Source organism: Podarcis cretensis (assembly GCF_951804945.1).
Source record: "Podarcis cretensis genome assembly, chromosome: 10".
In the NCBI taxonomy this organism is placed as follows: Eukaryota; Metazoa; Chordata; class Lepidosauria; order Squamata; family Lacertidae; genus Podarcis; species Podarcis cretensis.
The window spans coordinates 55,050,001-55,067,500 of NC_137179.1; the positions used below are offsets into that span (position 1 = coordinate 55,050,001).

The window sequence follows — 17,500 nt, forward strand, 5'->3', positions numbered from 1 at the left end:
TCTCTCTCTCTTGTCTTGTCTGGCTACCTCTGCCTGAAAACAGAGATGCGCATCGCACCCCATACTCAAATTCAACTGGACTTAACCATCCTGGGGTCCTTACATATATCTCAGTGTTCTGTCTATCTATCTATCTATCTATCTATCTATCTATCTATCTATCTATCTATCTATCTATCATCTATTGCCTCATTATTTTTAAGCGATTTCCTGTTCCCTGAATCCGTAAATCCCGTATTCCAGGGCACCCCTTACAATGAGGTGCTTCCTTTTTACCTCCCTATATACATTATAATTATGCCTTTATCATTAAGGAAAAGCACTATGTGCTGCAGCATCAGATAGAAAGCACTTTGGTATAACCGCAAAGGGAAAAAAAGAACAGAAGGTTCTAAACTGTAGGAGGAGGGCTCTGAAAAAAAAAAAGTTTATAGAAAGTGGAGATAGCAGAAGATGCATCCTACCAAGCATATCCAAATGAGATCAATAAGTGAACTGCAGAACTTGATTGGTTTACCATGAATTACAATACTAATAGGGCTAGTGCATTGCCTGCGCAGCTTAGCTGCTGCTTTCATAACTGCAACACTACCCTAGCAACATTTGAAATGTGGAGACCATGTGGCACGAATTCTTCCTGTGTCAGTGGAGAAGTGGGGAGTAGCCCTTGTGGCACGTTTCTGTCTTACTCCCAGCCACACACCTTACTCCCAGCCACACACCTCCAGGTCTTACTCCCAGCCACACACCTCCAGGTCACTCAGCTTTCATTCACTAGACAGGTGGGAAGTAGCCCCACCAAGTCTCCAGTGCACAAGCTGAGCAGAAATTTGTTGTCAGAGGAGGCAGGGAAATCTGGCTGTAATTAAGACTTTGGCAGCCAAGCTTCCAGTTCCCAAAGTGGTAACAGCATGATTCTTTGTTGCATGCTGCTCATTCTATAGCCACTTATTGATGGGCAGAGCAATGGATGTGACTGCTACTTCTGTGCAGTAGGCAACTTTCTAGCCTTGCAGAAATCAGAGGTGGTACATGCATGCACACCCCTTTTCCATCCTTCATGCAGACAAGCAAGAGGCATTGCCGGAATTCAAGCACACATTCTAGCTAGGTAAAAGTAATTGAAAGTAGTGAAAAGCAGGGTTGTGGATTGGGCCAGATAGAAAGAGCTGGAGGGTAATATCCCCCACCCCTCAGTTAGACCAATATTCTGATTTGGTGTTGTATTTTTCATTTTGATCGTGAATGCTTACTGTTTCTCTGTTTCAGAGTCTTTTCTACACTCATTCCAGTCCAGGGCCTGCCCATGTTGTTTTGCTGCCTGAGGCAAATGTACCTCTCCCCAAGGCAGATGCAAAAGCCAATTGGCCAAGTAGTTGAGTCTTAACTCCAGTACTAGTGAAAGGGCAGTATCTTCCACTGCATTTGAGGGTAGGGGGTGTCGGGCAGGCCACATGGCACTCATAGCTTTGTTCCCTCACTGCACCTCAGCATCTGCCGCCTGAGGCAGCTGTCTCACTCTGCCCCATTGTAGGGCCGGCCCTGTTCCAGGCTATATTGGTTCTTGGGTACATTCAAGGGTTGGTGATATTGTTTAGATGAGGGGTTGTCAACCTGGTCCCTACTGCCCAGTAGTGGGCATTTCAGGGTTCTAGGTAGGCGGTAGGGGATTCTATGGCACAAGCTGAATCCTCCTTCCATCGAGCACTGGTGGACGGTAAGGAAATTTTACTATCAAGAAAGATGCATTAGTGGGCGGTAGGTATAAAAAGGTTGACTACCCCTGTTTTAGATCATTTGGGCGATGCTACTGGTTGCTTCTGTAGCTTCTTCAGCTGCTTCTGGGTCATTCACTGTACTTCTATCAGGTATTTAAACATTGCAGGACTGCTAGGAACTAGGCTATGTGTACCTTTGGCTATGTCTCCTTGCATAATAGCTCCTCATGATTGGTTTCCTGGGTGTGAGACAGTCCTATTCCACATGCTACCTTTTGCAGAGGTGAGGATGGCACTGTCACAGAGTCAAGACATTCCCAGTCCTGGCACCTACACTTTCCCTTTTCAGGTGTGTCAGGTCATTCACTAATAATTCTGGTACTAGTTTAAAATGTGTGGATTTTTTTAAAAAGCCCCCTCCTCCCCCTGGTGGGTTGCTCCATGGTGTTTTTAATGGCTACACTTCTTTTAATTGGAATGTTTATCTGGTTGTTTTATTACTGCTTTATTGTAAAATGTGTTATCTTTTTGATTCATTGTTGTAAAGTTATTTAAATTATTTTAGTAAACTTCTTCAGATGTTGCATAGAGGCAAACTGATAAATAAAGAAAATGTAAGATGTGACCAGACAGGTAATAATGCTTATAACTAATCCATAGGTGGGAGGAGAAGGATAGGTGTCCTGTGGGGAAAGGCTAGCATATATAATTTAAGAATTGCCTCTCCCCCTTTCTATTCACTGTGTTTTTATATTCACTGGTCATAATTTATAAACCTCCCTCATGTTCTTCCATACCTGTCATTTTTCTGAACTAAAATGCCCCAGTGTTTGTAGCCTTTTTCAGAGTGAAGATGCTCCAGAAACTTGAACGTTTATGTTTTCCCTTTCTAGCTCTGAGATACTCTCTTATGCAACGGGAAACCATAACTTTACATAATTGTAGCCATATTTATTTGATGTGTTTGTTTTCAGATAAATAAGCTCTCACTGGGACTTAATAAACACAAAGACATGTATTTCTCTTATGTTGATAAGCATATGTTACATATAGAGCTCTCTTTAGACCCCTGTCTTATTCTTGACATTAGCTTTTCTCTTTTCACTGCCTGAACGCAGTTTCCTGTTTGGATGTAAAGCTAAACCACAGTTTAAAGGTAAAGGTAAAGGTACCCCTGCCCGTACGGGCCAGTCTTGACAGACTCTGGGGTTGTGCGCCCATCTCACTTAAGAGGCCAGGGGCCAGCGCTGTCCGGAGACACTTCCGGGTTACGTGGCCAGCGTGACATCGCTGCTCTGGCCAGAGCCAGAGCCAGAGCCGCACACGGAAACGCCGTTTACCTTCCCGCTGGTAAGCGGTCCCTATTTATCTACTTGCACCCGGAGGTGCTTTCGAACTGCTAGGTTGGCAGGCGCTGGGACCGAGCAGTGGGAGCGCACCCCGCCGCAGGGATTCGAACCGCCGACCTTTCGATCGGCAAGCCCTAGGCACTGAGGCTTTAACCCACAGCGCCACCTGCGTCCCACCAAACCACAGTTTAGTGCTAGGCAAATAAACATGGACTAGTCTCAGACTTGCATGCTGGCCCTCTCCTATTCTTCTCCAGCACAGCCACGAGACAGTCGAAGCATCTGTTTTCTAGTTTAAACACAATCCAGGAGCCACATTTAGTTTAAATAACAGTTTATTGAAAGGGAACAAGTCATGAAACTTGGCTAACTTCAAACCCCCTTTTGCTCCTGCCACTTACTTTGACTTTTCTAGTGGCTGAAAGCATAGTGGCCAGATAAAACAAGTCGGGATCTTTTCTGAACTTGTCTTGTTTCAGTATAAAAATGGGAAGCATCCACTTTCTGGTTCGAACTGACTAGTTTGTTGCTACATTTCAAACCATAGCAAACCATAGCTTAAACTCCTGGTTTCATGAAATAAGCCATGATAAGAGAAAATGCTGATGAATCAACAAAACGATTCAAAAGAAACAAAGTTGGGGGAAGCAATTTAATGAAACCCTTTCTCTAATTACATGGTGAATGCTGCAATCTTTTTGTTCTACAGTATCAGTGTTTCTTGCCTGCTTTAATTCCTTAGGCGACATGGAACCTCCTTAACTAGGCTCCTTCATGTAGCTCTAAACTATGGTTTAATATTATGTTCAAACTGGGCCAGAATAACTTTTATCTCCTTCTTGAATAGTAGCTATTCTGATTCCATCAAATTATATGATAATGGACTTCTTAAAAACCCCCGATGTGCATAATATTCTACTTACATAGGTTGGATTTCATCATTTTCTCAGTTTGGAGATTGGATACTGCTTCTTTAGGTGTGCCCAAGATTTTGAGCATGCTTTTAGAATTGTTCTAAGCGCTGTGGTATAAACCACTGAGCTTCTTGGGCTTGCTGATCGGAAGGTCGACGGTTCTAATCCATGTGACGGGGGAGCTCCTGTTGCTCTGTCCCAGCTCCTGCCAACCTAGCAGTTCGAAAGCACACCAGTGCAAATAGATAAATAGGTGGCAGGAAGGTAAATGGCATTTCTGTGTGCTCTGGCACTCGTCACAGTGTCCCGTTGCACCAGAAGCAGTTTAGTCATGCTGACCACATGACCTGGAAAGCTGTCTGTGCACAAATCCCGGCTCCCTCGGCCTAAAGCGTGATGAGCGCCGCAACCCATAGTCGCCTTTGACTGGACTTAACAGTCCAGGGGTCCTTTACATTTACCTCTTTCTTTGAACATGTCGTATCACAAACTGTTCTTGAACATTTCCTCAGTTTACTATGTGGCAGGGGAGTAGAGGTGTGGGCTTTGAATCCTGACCGTTGTGCCTCTCAGATTCCCCCCCCCCCCCCGTCTACATGATTATTAATATCAACTTAGAACCTTATAATAGCGATGTGGAACTTCCTTCTGTGGGTGACATTTTCTCTCCCTAAGCAAGAATAGTCATGTTCTATTTTTACAATTCTAGCCTTAATAATGCTTCTCAGATCACACAGTGACTTCGTTGGGTTCAGCCCATTGTTTTCTTCATTCATGTCCTCCCTTTTCAGCTTAATTGCTAAAAATAATTTATGTGAAGTGCTCTGAATACTTGAAATGCTCATATGAATTATAATCATTATTAACAATGTTATTATTTGGAAGAGAGTTCTGTGTTGTTGTTTTTAAAGAAAATCTTCCTGCTTTTATAGCTACCATGACATAGCTGTTTAACCGTGATGGCAGCCTTTGGGGTCCATTGTTCTTTGAGCCTCTTTCAATACCAGGATTAAATAACCTTCAGATCTTCTGGAGAGATTTGTCCTTAGAGTTCAGCTTTTGTTTAACTAATCCTTTCACTTTTGAGAATTTCCCCCTTTTGTTTGTAGTATTTCTGACCTACCTTGCAGCATATTGTTCCAAAAGTATTTACATTTTTTTAAAAAACAACAACTACACACACTAAATTATGAATAAATCAATCAATCAATAGTATAGGAGCAAAACTCCTAAGAGAGCATCCCCAAGCTTCTAGGATCATTGGATGCTACAGATCTCTTTCTCCTGGCAGTGCTTCACACATATTGGACTGGAGATTGTCTCTAGACATGTCCTGAGAAAGGCCAAAATTTATGCCAGCCCCTGGACCTTGGGTAGACAGTTCCCTGATTGTTAGTGTCAATTGGAAGGTTGGTTGTTGTTTTTTAAGCCTCACATGGGGGATGGAAAAGTACCTGACCCCACTTACTATGACATTAAAATTCAGGGTAGCTAAAACCAACCGGTATTATTATGTTTACTAATTTTTACTGATGTATTATTTCTTTTGGCATCTCCGTATTGGATCTAGGTGACATTCAATGAAAAAAGTTTCAGCTTTTGTTGTGTATTTCCCCTCTGCTCTGATTCTGTACATAAGGCTGTTCCAAGTCTCAATTATTAATTGATTCAACGATACATGTTCTTTAACTTGCAAAGCAACATCACAGAGAACTACAGCCTACTGTGCCATTTTTGTAGATTTTATATCCAGCAATATCTGTATCCATTAACTTTCACTGTTCCACCGGGTTCCCCCTGCAGAAGCTTCTGTGGTGAGGAGAGTAAGAAGAACCTGCTAATGCTTTGCAAGCCATGGGGACATCTGTCCAAGGAGCCCTGGGATTTTGCATGACATTTTAATTTTTCACTATCTCTGCCCAGTGTGTAAATAACTTTTATCCAAACATCTGATTGTCTGAAATGATCTAGGCAACTGCAGGGCAATTTTCAGTAGTTCATCAAGGGTGTACTGGAATGTTTGCCTGTCTTTCTGTCCTGACAAGTATTTAGAATAGTTCAGGAAAAAAACCTTGTAATTTGCAGCGAGAAACTACTGAGGAAATTCTTAGAACTGGGTTCATTGCTACATGAGAGAAATCACATGCATACAACTTTAAGAATCAGAACTTACTATCAACTGCACACCCAGAAATCTGGTTGGGTGTCTTAGTTGGAGTGTACAATTTATGACGTAGATCAGGGAGTTGCATGTGCTGTTGTTAAAAACTAGGATATAGTATGCCAGAGGTAAGCCCCAGCAGTGGCTGGGCCATGGAATCTCCAGGGGTGCACAGCAGCACTCAGAATGATCAAAGTAAAATATCCCTTCCTTCTAATACTGTAAGCTTTTAATTTAACAACAGAATGCTTCCGCATTCTTGATGAAGAATCCATATGGGACATCTGCTCCTTTGCCTCAAAGTATTTTCATGCGTTGCAGCAGAAATCACCAAAGCAGCCACAGCACAGGACTTCTTGTAATTCACTGCCCAGGCATAGCACAACTTTAATAGTGCAATGCTATATATGGAAGTAAGTCCCATTGATTTCACTGCGGCTCATTCCCAGGTTAAGTAGATATCGGATTGCAGCTTAAGGGGGACTTAATTAAGGGTAAGTCCTGGTCTGTTGTATTCTCTATGGAATGAAGCTCTTTCTTTTGAACAAACTAGAAGAGGATAGGATGATGGATTAAAAAAACCCAACAACTTTTGGATATAGCATTGAATCTAGCTAAATTCTACTCAAAGTAGACCTTCTGAAGTTTGTCATGCCCATTAATCTCAGTGGGTCTACTCTGGCCATGATTAATGTTGGATGCAATGTAACTTTTTGATACAATGGGTAGCTGAAATCTCAGTCTGCTCTTAAGATACCTTGCATATGACGTGATAAAATAACTTCACGTTTGCGGGCAGTATTGCTTCTGAATACCAGTTGCTGGCAGCCACAAAAAGAGGGAAATGTTTGAATCCTGTTTGTGGGTTTCTTGCAGGCAACAGATTAGCCACTGTGAGAACAGTATGCTGGACTAGATGGGTTATTGGCCTGATCCTGAAGGCTCTTCCCACGAGCTTGTTTTCCATTTTTCCAGTGGCTGATCTCAGGCCAACTTCTCTGATCAGATTGGTCAGTGGCTCACATGGAAAAGTTCATCACCGATTCTAGCCTTTTGAAAAGAGCAGTTCTGGTGTAAGAAAGATGCTAGAATAAATTCATACATATCAGATACAAAACCAACCGACATCCCTTGTCTGAGAGAAGGGAGTAAAGAAGGGGACAACTGCAAATTTGAAAATACTGCCCAGATCTACCTCTACATTGTTCTCATTTTGTTGGGTGGGAGTAGAATCTGCCTAGAGAATGCTAGCAGCAGCATAAAAAATAAATAAATTAGGGTGATATAACTGAGGACAGGAGTGTAGATTTGTAGGAACCAGCAAGAAAGGAAGAACTCCAAACTCTTCGATGGTTTTCTCTAATACACACATTTGTCAATACAAACATGTGTTCTTGTAGACACATATATGTCATATCTATGGAGATGCCTGTAAGAGCAATCCCTGGTTATGAAATAGGTCTTTTAAGGCCCATTCTCTTTTAAAGATACGTATTAAAAGAGGGGAAAAGCTCTTGATAAAACAAATGAATGGAGAATCTGAGTCCATAGCAATAATGTAATCGGAGATATATTGTGAAGGTAAGAGCTGATTTAAAATATTCAGATATGAAGAGCACAGGTTATTTTGGCTCACTGTGATAGCTCAGTATTAAGTATTCCCTTTTATTTAATACAAATCTCTGCAAATCCTAGTCTACAGTGAGCTTTCAAAATGAAACCATGCATACTGCAGACACTTTAAAAGATGTGCAAAAAACCCTGCAAAATTGCTCTTGTGAAAATGTGGAAAGATAAACTCATAATGCCAGTGAAAATTAGAATATATCTTTTAAAAGCTTTAAAAAACGTATAATATTAAGTATATAGAAGCAAAATTGGTTTCTCTATCACACATTTGCATATTTGTCATATGATATTTGTTTTATTTGGACAGATACCTATATGACTAGAACCACCACAGAGCAGTGCCACCCACTGCTAACTCGGACAGCCACTGCAGAAGGATACCATGGTTGATGGCTCTGAAGTCTGCTGAGAGGGGGAGGAGAATTTACAGGGACACATTTCCCCTGCCTCTCCCTCAGCAAGAGATCACCATACAGGGCATCCGGGGCAGTTTCTGTGCCTAAACCCCAGCTGAAATCAGTTTCCTCTAAGAGCGCCTGGATCTGGTCCACGACTACTTGCCTAAGAACCTTGCCCAAGAAGGGGAGACTGGGATGTTAGGGGGGGATCTGCCACTGAAGTATGTACAGCACCGAGGGATCATACATTTGATCATTATTATAGGTAGGGATAGATATTCTGTAATGCTCAGCTCCAGAACCTGACAGCTTAGGAGGATATTTTTGCTTATTGTACTGTAACTTCCTCACAGTTGCACCTTTTAAACGTAAACATGTAAATGTGTTTTATTTTTATTTGGCAGTTTCCAATTTACCACAAAAGGGCATTTGGTGCTTCTTTAATTCCCCTGCTACCTGCAATTCGTTAACATTGTTTTTTGTTTTGTATCGCATTTCATCTCACTGAGAAGAAAGCAGTATGGGGGGAAAAACCCTGTAAATAAATAAATTTATCAGAATTGTTGAGAGGCCCAGGGACGTGGTGATACTCATTATATTCGCTAAAGTGCAATGCAGCTATAAACTTTGAGCCTTTAAAACCAGCAAAGCCATCTGGAGCAATTCTGCAACAATATGTTTTAATTACGTAACACCGGATTGCACTGCGTTGGGTAGTTTGTAATTTTAATAGCTTTTTAATAAATTCAGGATGATGGCAAAGTGTGGAAAGGCTCGTTTATTGTGGCAGGTTGGCAGCCACCTGGATATGAGCCCTTTATTTAATCCAGTCCCGGTACACAGGAACCCAACATTCATCATAATAACATGGTGTGGCTAAGTGAGATGTTTTGGAAGTATGTTAACTAGAGCTGATTATGTTTCTTACTAAAGGTAAAAAGGTAAAGGACCCCCGGACGGTTAAGTCCAGTCAAAGGTGACTATGGGGTTGCGGCACTCATCTCACTGCAGGCCGAGGGAGCTGGCGTTTGTCCACATACAGCTTTCCGAGTCATGTGACCAGCATGACTAAACTGTTTCTGGCGCAACGGGACACCGTGACGGAAACCAGAGCGCACGGAAAAGCCATTTACCTTCCTGCCGCAGAGGTACCTACGGTATTTATCTACTTGCACTGGTGTGATTTTGAACTGCTAGGTTGGCAGGAGCTGGGACAGAGCAACGGGAGCTCACCCCTTCGTGGAGATTCGAACCACCGACCTTCCGATCGGCAAGCCCAAGAGGCTCAGTGGTTTAGACCACAGCGCCACCCTCGTCAGCTAGCCATAGTTAATATATCTATGAACACTGGTTTTAAGTTGGGCAGAACATGTCACTTTCATTGAGTACTCACAGGGCAGATCTGGGGTTCTTCGTGGGAGGAAGTCCTAGGGAGGAAGAGAGAGTCCTTGGGAGTCCTAGTTACTGAAAGTTACCTACAGATCAACTTTATTTTGAAATGAGTTTTTAGTGAGAAGGACGGGCCAAGTGAGTTTAAAAGTGATTTCTGAGCAGAAGTTTGGAACCCTGTGACAGCTTCAAGTTTGCGTCTTTCTATGTTTGGATTAGGGTTGAATGCTTTTTAACCAAGCCCTCTTCAGTGCCATATAGAATAATATAATTGTAGAGTTGGAAGGGACCCTGTGGATCATCCAGTCCAACCTCTGCAATGCAGGAATATGCAGCTGCCCCATACAGGGATTGAACCTGCAACCTTGGCATTATCAGTACCACGCTCTAACCAAGTCAGTTGTTGAGGCTCTAGTAGAAGGAAGTGATAATGTTTATTTGTCCCTGCTGATTTCTGCACCTTGAGCTGCTTCTAAAGGCTCAGGAACAGGCCAGCTTTGGTTTTTTTCTTGGCCAGTTGTTTTTTCTATCCCATGATAGGTGGGATTTGGAGAAGAGCAAATACATAGAGTTCCCATTATTCATAGAGAAGCAGGAAGTATTTGCAGATATTTGCTGTTTCATAACCATTATAACTTCATATACATGGTCTTGTGAATTGCGGGTTCTATATACAATATTACTGTTTTATACAGTATTACCTAACCTCGCTAATTCAAAACAAGTTCGGCAAGGAGCCACTACTATTCATGTTACAATCCGGAAACTGAGTCTGAGAAGCTGTGGTTTAATATTTGACTTAGCAATGTTAATATCACTTCTGTAAGCAGTAACTGTTTTGTCTATTAAGAGTTCTGCTTCTAGTCCCTTTAAATCCATGTTATATATGGTCAATTAACTGGTTTTGATTTGTCTGTGATGTTTCACTGGCCCAAATATATATTTTATGCAAATAATGGTTATATTTTGTCTTCATTCACTTCAATCAATTTCAAAACATACATTTATTCAATCAATTGCTATTCCACCCTTCAATAATAAATTTTTTCCAAAGGCTCTAATATCAAAGTATGACAATAAAGTACAATAAATATGATTTAATACCATCTCAGTCATTTCAATGTATCCCCATATTATTAAAATTAACAACCAAGTGCAGTCCAACATTAAAAAGTACAGCCACCAGATCCAGATCACACTATCAGATCCCCAGCCAGAGTGGCTGTAGGTCAATGTAAAAAGGCCTGTTTGAGAGTATCCAAGATTGGGGCCATCTTAATATCTCTAGAGATTGTATTTCACGATGGTTGGGCCACTATGGGCTTTATTTTCTCCAGCCCGGTTTCGTGTGCTGGAAGGCATCTCAACAGGGCTTCAAATACATACCTTAATATTCAGGTTTGTACAGGTGTAGATGGTGCTTTAATTAACCTGGTCCCAAGCTTTCATAATCAGCACTTTAAATTGGATCCAGAAACAACTGATACTAGCCTGGTGCAATATCTTCTGATGCTTAACAGAAGTCTGCCTTTTATACCAGCTGAAGCTATAAACAATTTCTGAATGAAAGGCAGCCTCACACACAACATGTTGCACTAGTCTAGTCTGCGTCTCACTAGTAGTAGACTGGCAACTGGCAAGGTCCGCTCTATCTAGGTGAGGCACAGATGGCGACGATCACTGGTGAGCCTCTGTTGCTTAATTAAAACACATCTGTTTTTCCAGGCTTTCGAAGGGTTTGGCTGAGCCTGCTGTGTAATGCGGATTCTTTGTATTATTATTATTATTATTATTCTGCTGCTGCTAATTTGTGTCTTAGCTGCCGTTTTGTTTTAAGCGCCGTGGTGTTTATCTTGTGTTAGAAACTGCTTTGGGTCCACAGCGGTGGTGAAAAGAGGTCCACAAACTTTATAAAGAAACAAACTGGCATATCAGATTAAGCTGATGAATGTTCTTGTGGCCCCAGCTGCTCATTAAAAAGGTAAAGGGACCCCTGACCATTAGGTCCAGTCATGGCCGACTCTGGGGTTGTGGCACTCATCTTGCTTTACTGGCCAAGGGAGCTGGCGTACAGCTTCCAGGTCATGTGGCCAGCATGACTAAGCTGCTTCTGGCGAACCAGAGCAGCACACGGAAATGCCGTTTACCTTCCCGCTGGAGTGGTACCTATTTATCTACTTGCACTTTGACGTACTTTCAAACTGCAAGGTTGGCAGGAGCAGGGCCGAGCAACAGGAGCTCACCCCGTCACGGGTATTCGAACCGCCCACCTTCTTATCGGCAATTCCTAGGCTCTGTGGTTTAACCCACAGCGCCACCCGCGTCCCTAACTAGTTTGTGCCAAATCCAGAAGTACTCCAAAGAGGTGAACCTTGTATTTTACAGGGAGTGAAATGCCATCCAAGACAACTTGCAATTCTCTATCCGGAGCAGCTCAAGCGATATAATGCAATCCAGGAGTAAACAAGGTACTACAATAAGGAATTACTCATGCAAGCGAGTACAGTTGACACGCAATTGTGACGTGTAAGTCCTTTTGGGACCTGGAAGAGGGTGGGACGACATGGGACGAGGCTCTTCAGAGGGCCGGGAATGGAACCCCCATGTGAAATACAGGTAATACTACCTGTATTAGTCAAGTTGCAGTTGAGGATGGTGTAAAGCACAAAGCGCTTCCAAATCTTTATCCTCTTCCCAATTACTGCATGAGGCTTTCTAGGTCATAGCCCATAACTGAGGAACTAAGCTGTGTCAAGTTTTTATTTATACTTCCTCCCCAAATAAATTAATAAGATTTAGAATTTCCATGTTTACGTTTATTTTATTTTATTGCCTAGTGCCAATAGATGAGAAAAAAACCCCACATGCATTCATATAAGTGTTAAGAACTCACCACTCTTTACAGGTTCTTCTGTTCAGCCTGTTTGTCCGCATGGAAAATGAGGCACCCAAAAACAAATATAATTTCAAAAGTCAGGGGGCAAATGTGTAAATATATATATAGCACAGGTGTCCTTACTATGATTCTGCTGCTGTAGACAATAGTCCAGGGTAAAGCATTGAAATTCACTATTTTGAATAATACTTTCTTTTTTCTACTCGCATAATGCGGGTGGTAAGTAGAGATTATAGCAATTAGTCTTTTGAGAAATAATCTTTAGAAGCAAAATATCATTTTAAGTCTACAAACTTAAATATGCATAAAAAGTGTTTTTCTGCATTGGGGAAAATGGTTTTTAACAGTTACTCCATTTCCCAGGTTTTCTGAGGTATTGCATTAAATGAAAAACCTCAGTCAGTAGCTTCTGCATTTGCCTATTTCTGGTGTTAATTATCTTTTGTTTGCCCTTGATAATCCTGAGGTTGGTATGCAGATAATGAAGGCTGCAGAATCATCTCAGAGTGGAAAAAACAATGGCATTGTCAATTCGGCATCACAACACTTTATAAATTATGAATGTTATCTACATTAAGGAGAATAGTAGACTTTTAAAATTACTTCCATGAATAGATTAAATTACAAGTATTATTACATTTCATTTTATTAAGTGCATCTTAGTAGTTATTAGAGCAAATGAACATGTTCTCTCAATTACATAATAACATTAGAACTAAAAATTATGCATCAACACTCCCAAATGCATAATGCAGCTTTGTATATTAATCACCCCAAACAATATTTTTCAGTTTATATGGAGACAATTATTACCTGTCCAACAATAACATTGTTATTGGTTTATTAAAATTCAAGAACTCCCTTTCTAGATAAAAGCTTGGTTTTCTTCTTTGACTATTTCAGAAAAAGGTTTCAGTCTTGGCAACAAAAATGCAAATCTTGTAATAATTCAATTTTAATCTAATTATATAAAACAAAGCTTATATATTGTACTTTTAAGTGAACTTGAGAAAGTAGCAGTAATCTGTGGCTACTTTTTATTTTAGTTTAGAAAGAGGCAACTTAAGAAAAGGAAGGAAGGTACACAGATCTGTTTTGAAGAGGTCGTGTGTATGAGGTTTGTTCTAGCTACTATAATAATAGCCCTTTCCTAGACAATATTATTTTGTCATTAAAGCCACCCAGGATCTTGATTTTGTTTCCAGTCTTCACAGCTTAGCCCCGGCGTTGCTCCCAAGGTGGCCAGGTAAGCAGCCAATATGAAAGGCAATGGGGCAGAACACATTATAAGGGTCTCAACTGTGTTTTCTTTTAAATGTACTGTTTTTGGGGTGCAGTCTTACCACTGATAATACACTGCTAAATCCACTACTGTCAGTGGGACTCACAAGTGACTAGGATCAGTGCTTTTTTTCTTGGGGTATGTTAGGGTACGCAGACCCCTAAACATTTTGTGAATGTCCATTGTCTGTATTTATTTTTCCCAATTTGAGCAATAAAATGGTGATTTTTTTGAGTCAAAATGAGAGTACCCCATGAACTTTTTTTTTTTTTTAGAAAAAAAGCACAGACTGGGACTGTAAGTGTGTTTATAAGACAGCCTTTTATAATATAATAGTTCAAATCACATACTTATGTATAAAATAAGTTTCTGAAACAAAATATCATTTAAGTGTGTGTGTGTAGCAGTCAGCTTAAGCTGGGAAAATATTTGGACCCTGAGTCCTTAATGGTTGGAGCTCTTTTCCAAAAACTGGAATTAGGAACTGGTAACTACTGAACTGAAGACACCTCCTCCCAACACAGTGGGAAGGGGAACTACCATGAGCAAAGCAACATTTTTTTTTTAGTCTCTTTTTGCAGTTTTGGAATCTAGTGGGATCTAGTTGTGCAACCAGTTCTGTGACTCAAGCATGGCCAAACCTGGCCCTCCAGATGTTTTGGAACTACAGTTCCCATCATTCCTGACCACTGGTCCTGTTAGCTAGGGATGATGGGAGTTGTAGTCCCAAAACATCTGGAGGGCCAAGTTTGGCCATGCCTGGTTTAGATCCATAGTTTGAATCCTGTAGCAGCTTCTTATGCATACAGGGGGCTGTCATGTATGAATAGAGCTATATTATTGTGCACAAACAGTGGGTTGTATTTTCAGTCTCTGGAGAAAGGTGGAATGATAGAATTGTAGAGTTGGAAGGGACCCTGACGATCATCTAGTCCAACCGCCTGCATTGCAGGAATTTGCAGGATCAAACCTGCAACCTTGGCGTTACCAGCACCATGTTGTAACCAACTAAGCTATCCGGTAAGATACACAAAGGGAAACAATCTTCCCTCTTAAGCTCAGATTCAGTTTTCTTCTTTCTTTGGACCAAAAGAAGAAAGAAAGAGCTGAACAACGTAACACTGTTGTCAACAATGTTTCCCCACCAGCTGCCCAAGGCTGCCTTTGCATCTTTTTCGTTAGCAATGAAAAAAAATAATCTGAGGGAGGGAACCGTTTAGGAAATGATCCAGCCAATTTTGAGTCCCACCGACTTGACTAGAAGAGTTAAGCACATGCTTAAACTTGTCTCATTGAAGTGAATGGGATTTGGGAAGCAACCCAAACTCAAGGGCAGTTGGGACAAGTGGAGTTTGGAGTAGGCAGTGTCTCTGGCTGAACCAGGGCCTGCCCAAGACATTTTGTTTGCCTGAGATTTACCACTAAATGGTGCATCCTCCCCACCAGGGAAGAAGGGGCGAGGATGATCTGCAACAGGAACAAGGGGGGAGGAATAATGATATATATCAGGATCTGCTGCCCCATGGAGTCTGCCGCCTGAGGTTGTTGCTGCATCTTACCTCATGGTGGCCCAGCCTGGCCAAGGCTACGCTGGATGAAGTCCTTTATTCCACCTGAGCTGGAGATACTCTGGGGCTAAGTTCTCCATCCTGGCTTAGTTGGGGCTGTGACATTAACATATGAGAGTGCTGGAGGAGAAATAGTTAAACAGATTACCCAATCAGGACCCAGGGGGGTGGAATCAGAGGGACTATAAAACCAGCTCTGGGAGGGGCGAAGGGGGGAGTTCGTGGGGAGTTGGGTAGTTGGTTGGAGGGGGAGTGAACTGGGATAGAGTTTGTGGGTAGGTTGAGTTAGTGTAGCGAAATAAGCTGAGTCAGGAATAGTTAGGGGCTAGGAAGACAAGTAAATATCTGAGAGGTGGTTTAGTGAGTGAGAGCAGATAGCGGAAGTTATAGGTCTGGATAGGCACCCCATGATTGTAATTGACCGATACCGTTTATGAAACCACACGCTTGTTAAACTGCAATAAATAAACAGAAGTTTATGTTCCAATTTAACCCTGACTGGACTCAGTATTGTACCAGGTAGGGCCTGGGTGGTGGCAGCGAGACATAAAGTGGTGGCACAGGGATCAATAGATGGTGAAACGTCCGGGGACCCTGTGTGATCGCCATAGGGGCTCACTTGGCTGAGCCAAAGGCAGGGTAAGTCTTGAAAAGGAGACGTTATTGGCCAGTGCCCTGGGTCTGGTGCCAACAGATCAGGGAGAGCTAACCCTATTCCAAACCCTTCAGCTTGACCATGTGACCTGGTGCAACCCAGTGAATTTACACTGGCAAAAAGGGTGGTGTAAAGGCTTGTTTTCTGTCTCCTGGGTTCGAGCCAGCTCAACTGGCAGCAGTACCGCTCCTGAATGGAGTTTGGAGGGTAAGTTACACCAGCATAATTTACTCCATAGTTTGGATTGCTTTCTTAAATGCGTTTAAAAAGGTAAAGGTAAAGGGACCCCTGACCATTCGGTCCAGTCGTGGCCGACTGTGGTTGTGGCGCTCATCTTGCTTTATTGGCCGAGGGAGCCGGCGTACAGCTTCTGGGTCATGTGGCCAGCATGACTAAGCCGCTTCTGGCAAACCAGAGCAGTGCACGGAAACGCCATTTACCTTCCTGCTGGAGTGGTACCTATTTATCTACTTGCACTTTGACATGCTTTCAAAATGCTAGGTGGGCAGGAGCAGGGACCGAGCAGCAGGAGCTCACCCCGTCGCGGGGATTTGAATCGGCAAGTCCTAGGTTCTGTGGTTTAACCCACCCGCTTTGGCCAAATTATGTGCTTGGTTTTTAAAGGATAATTGGAAGCTTCTGTTTCCCCCATCATGATCCTAATAATAATAATAATAATAATAATAATAATAATAATAATAATATATTATTTATACCCCGCCCATCTAGCTGGGTTTCCCCAGCCACTATGGGGACTGACTGCCTCTTTTTATTACAATATTAGTTCTTAGCCCTAGTTCAGAGATCTTAATTAATATTAGTTAATATTAGTACTTAACCTCATAAACAAAATGGATACTATTCTTACAGAGGCACCAAAAATAAATGAGAGATGAATACAGAATATATATATATACTGAAACTATATATATATATATATATATATATATATATATATAGCAGATCACACACACACACACACTTTTATATATATGGCAGATCACAGCTAATAAATCCATCTTGAATGCAAATGCATTAATCGGAACATGTGAAGCAAAATAATAAAATGCCAAGGCATAGCTCCTTTATCATACGAGGTTTTAACAACCATTGTGATTTCCTTGATTCAGCAAGAAGATTATTTAAATGTGTGGGAAAATGCATATTCCCTAAGAATATGAAAAAGGGGCTTACTTTCCCCTGGAAGTACAATAAGGTGTATTGAGTAAATAATTGTATTTAATCTTTGTTTTCAGTCGTTTTCCTCCATAAAGGTTATGAAAGGCTGCATTCATGATAATTCAGATGATGCCTGTGGATTTATACCCAACCGTGCATACTTAATATCAGTAAACATACTAATTGGTCACTGCATGAAAATATGAGCAATTAGACACCTTTTACATTAGTGATGCTTTGAGTAATATAAAATGACCAGATGATCTGTTCACTCCTGATGTTATTAGATAAAGTTAGACTTTTTTATCACCGTTGTAGCAGATTAAAAATGCACAAGACAAGAAAGACATTGACTGGAACTA

The 17,500-nt window shown here is 41.5% G+C and overlaps 1 protein-coding gene across 1 annotated transcript in view; it reads left to right on the top strand.

The window, feature by feature from the left end:
• The window catches only part of LOC307225979 (uncharacterized protein), a 62,558-nt gene that overhangs the window by 2,375 nt on the left and 42,683 nt on the right, over positions 1 to 17,500 (top strand). The gene's annotated exons all lie outside the window — the stretch shown is intronic.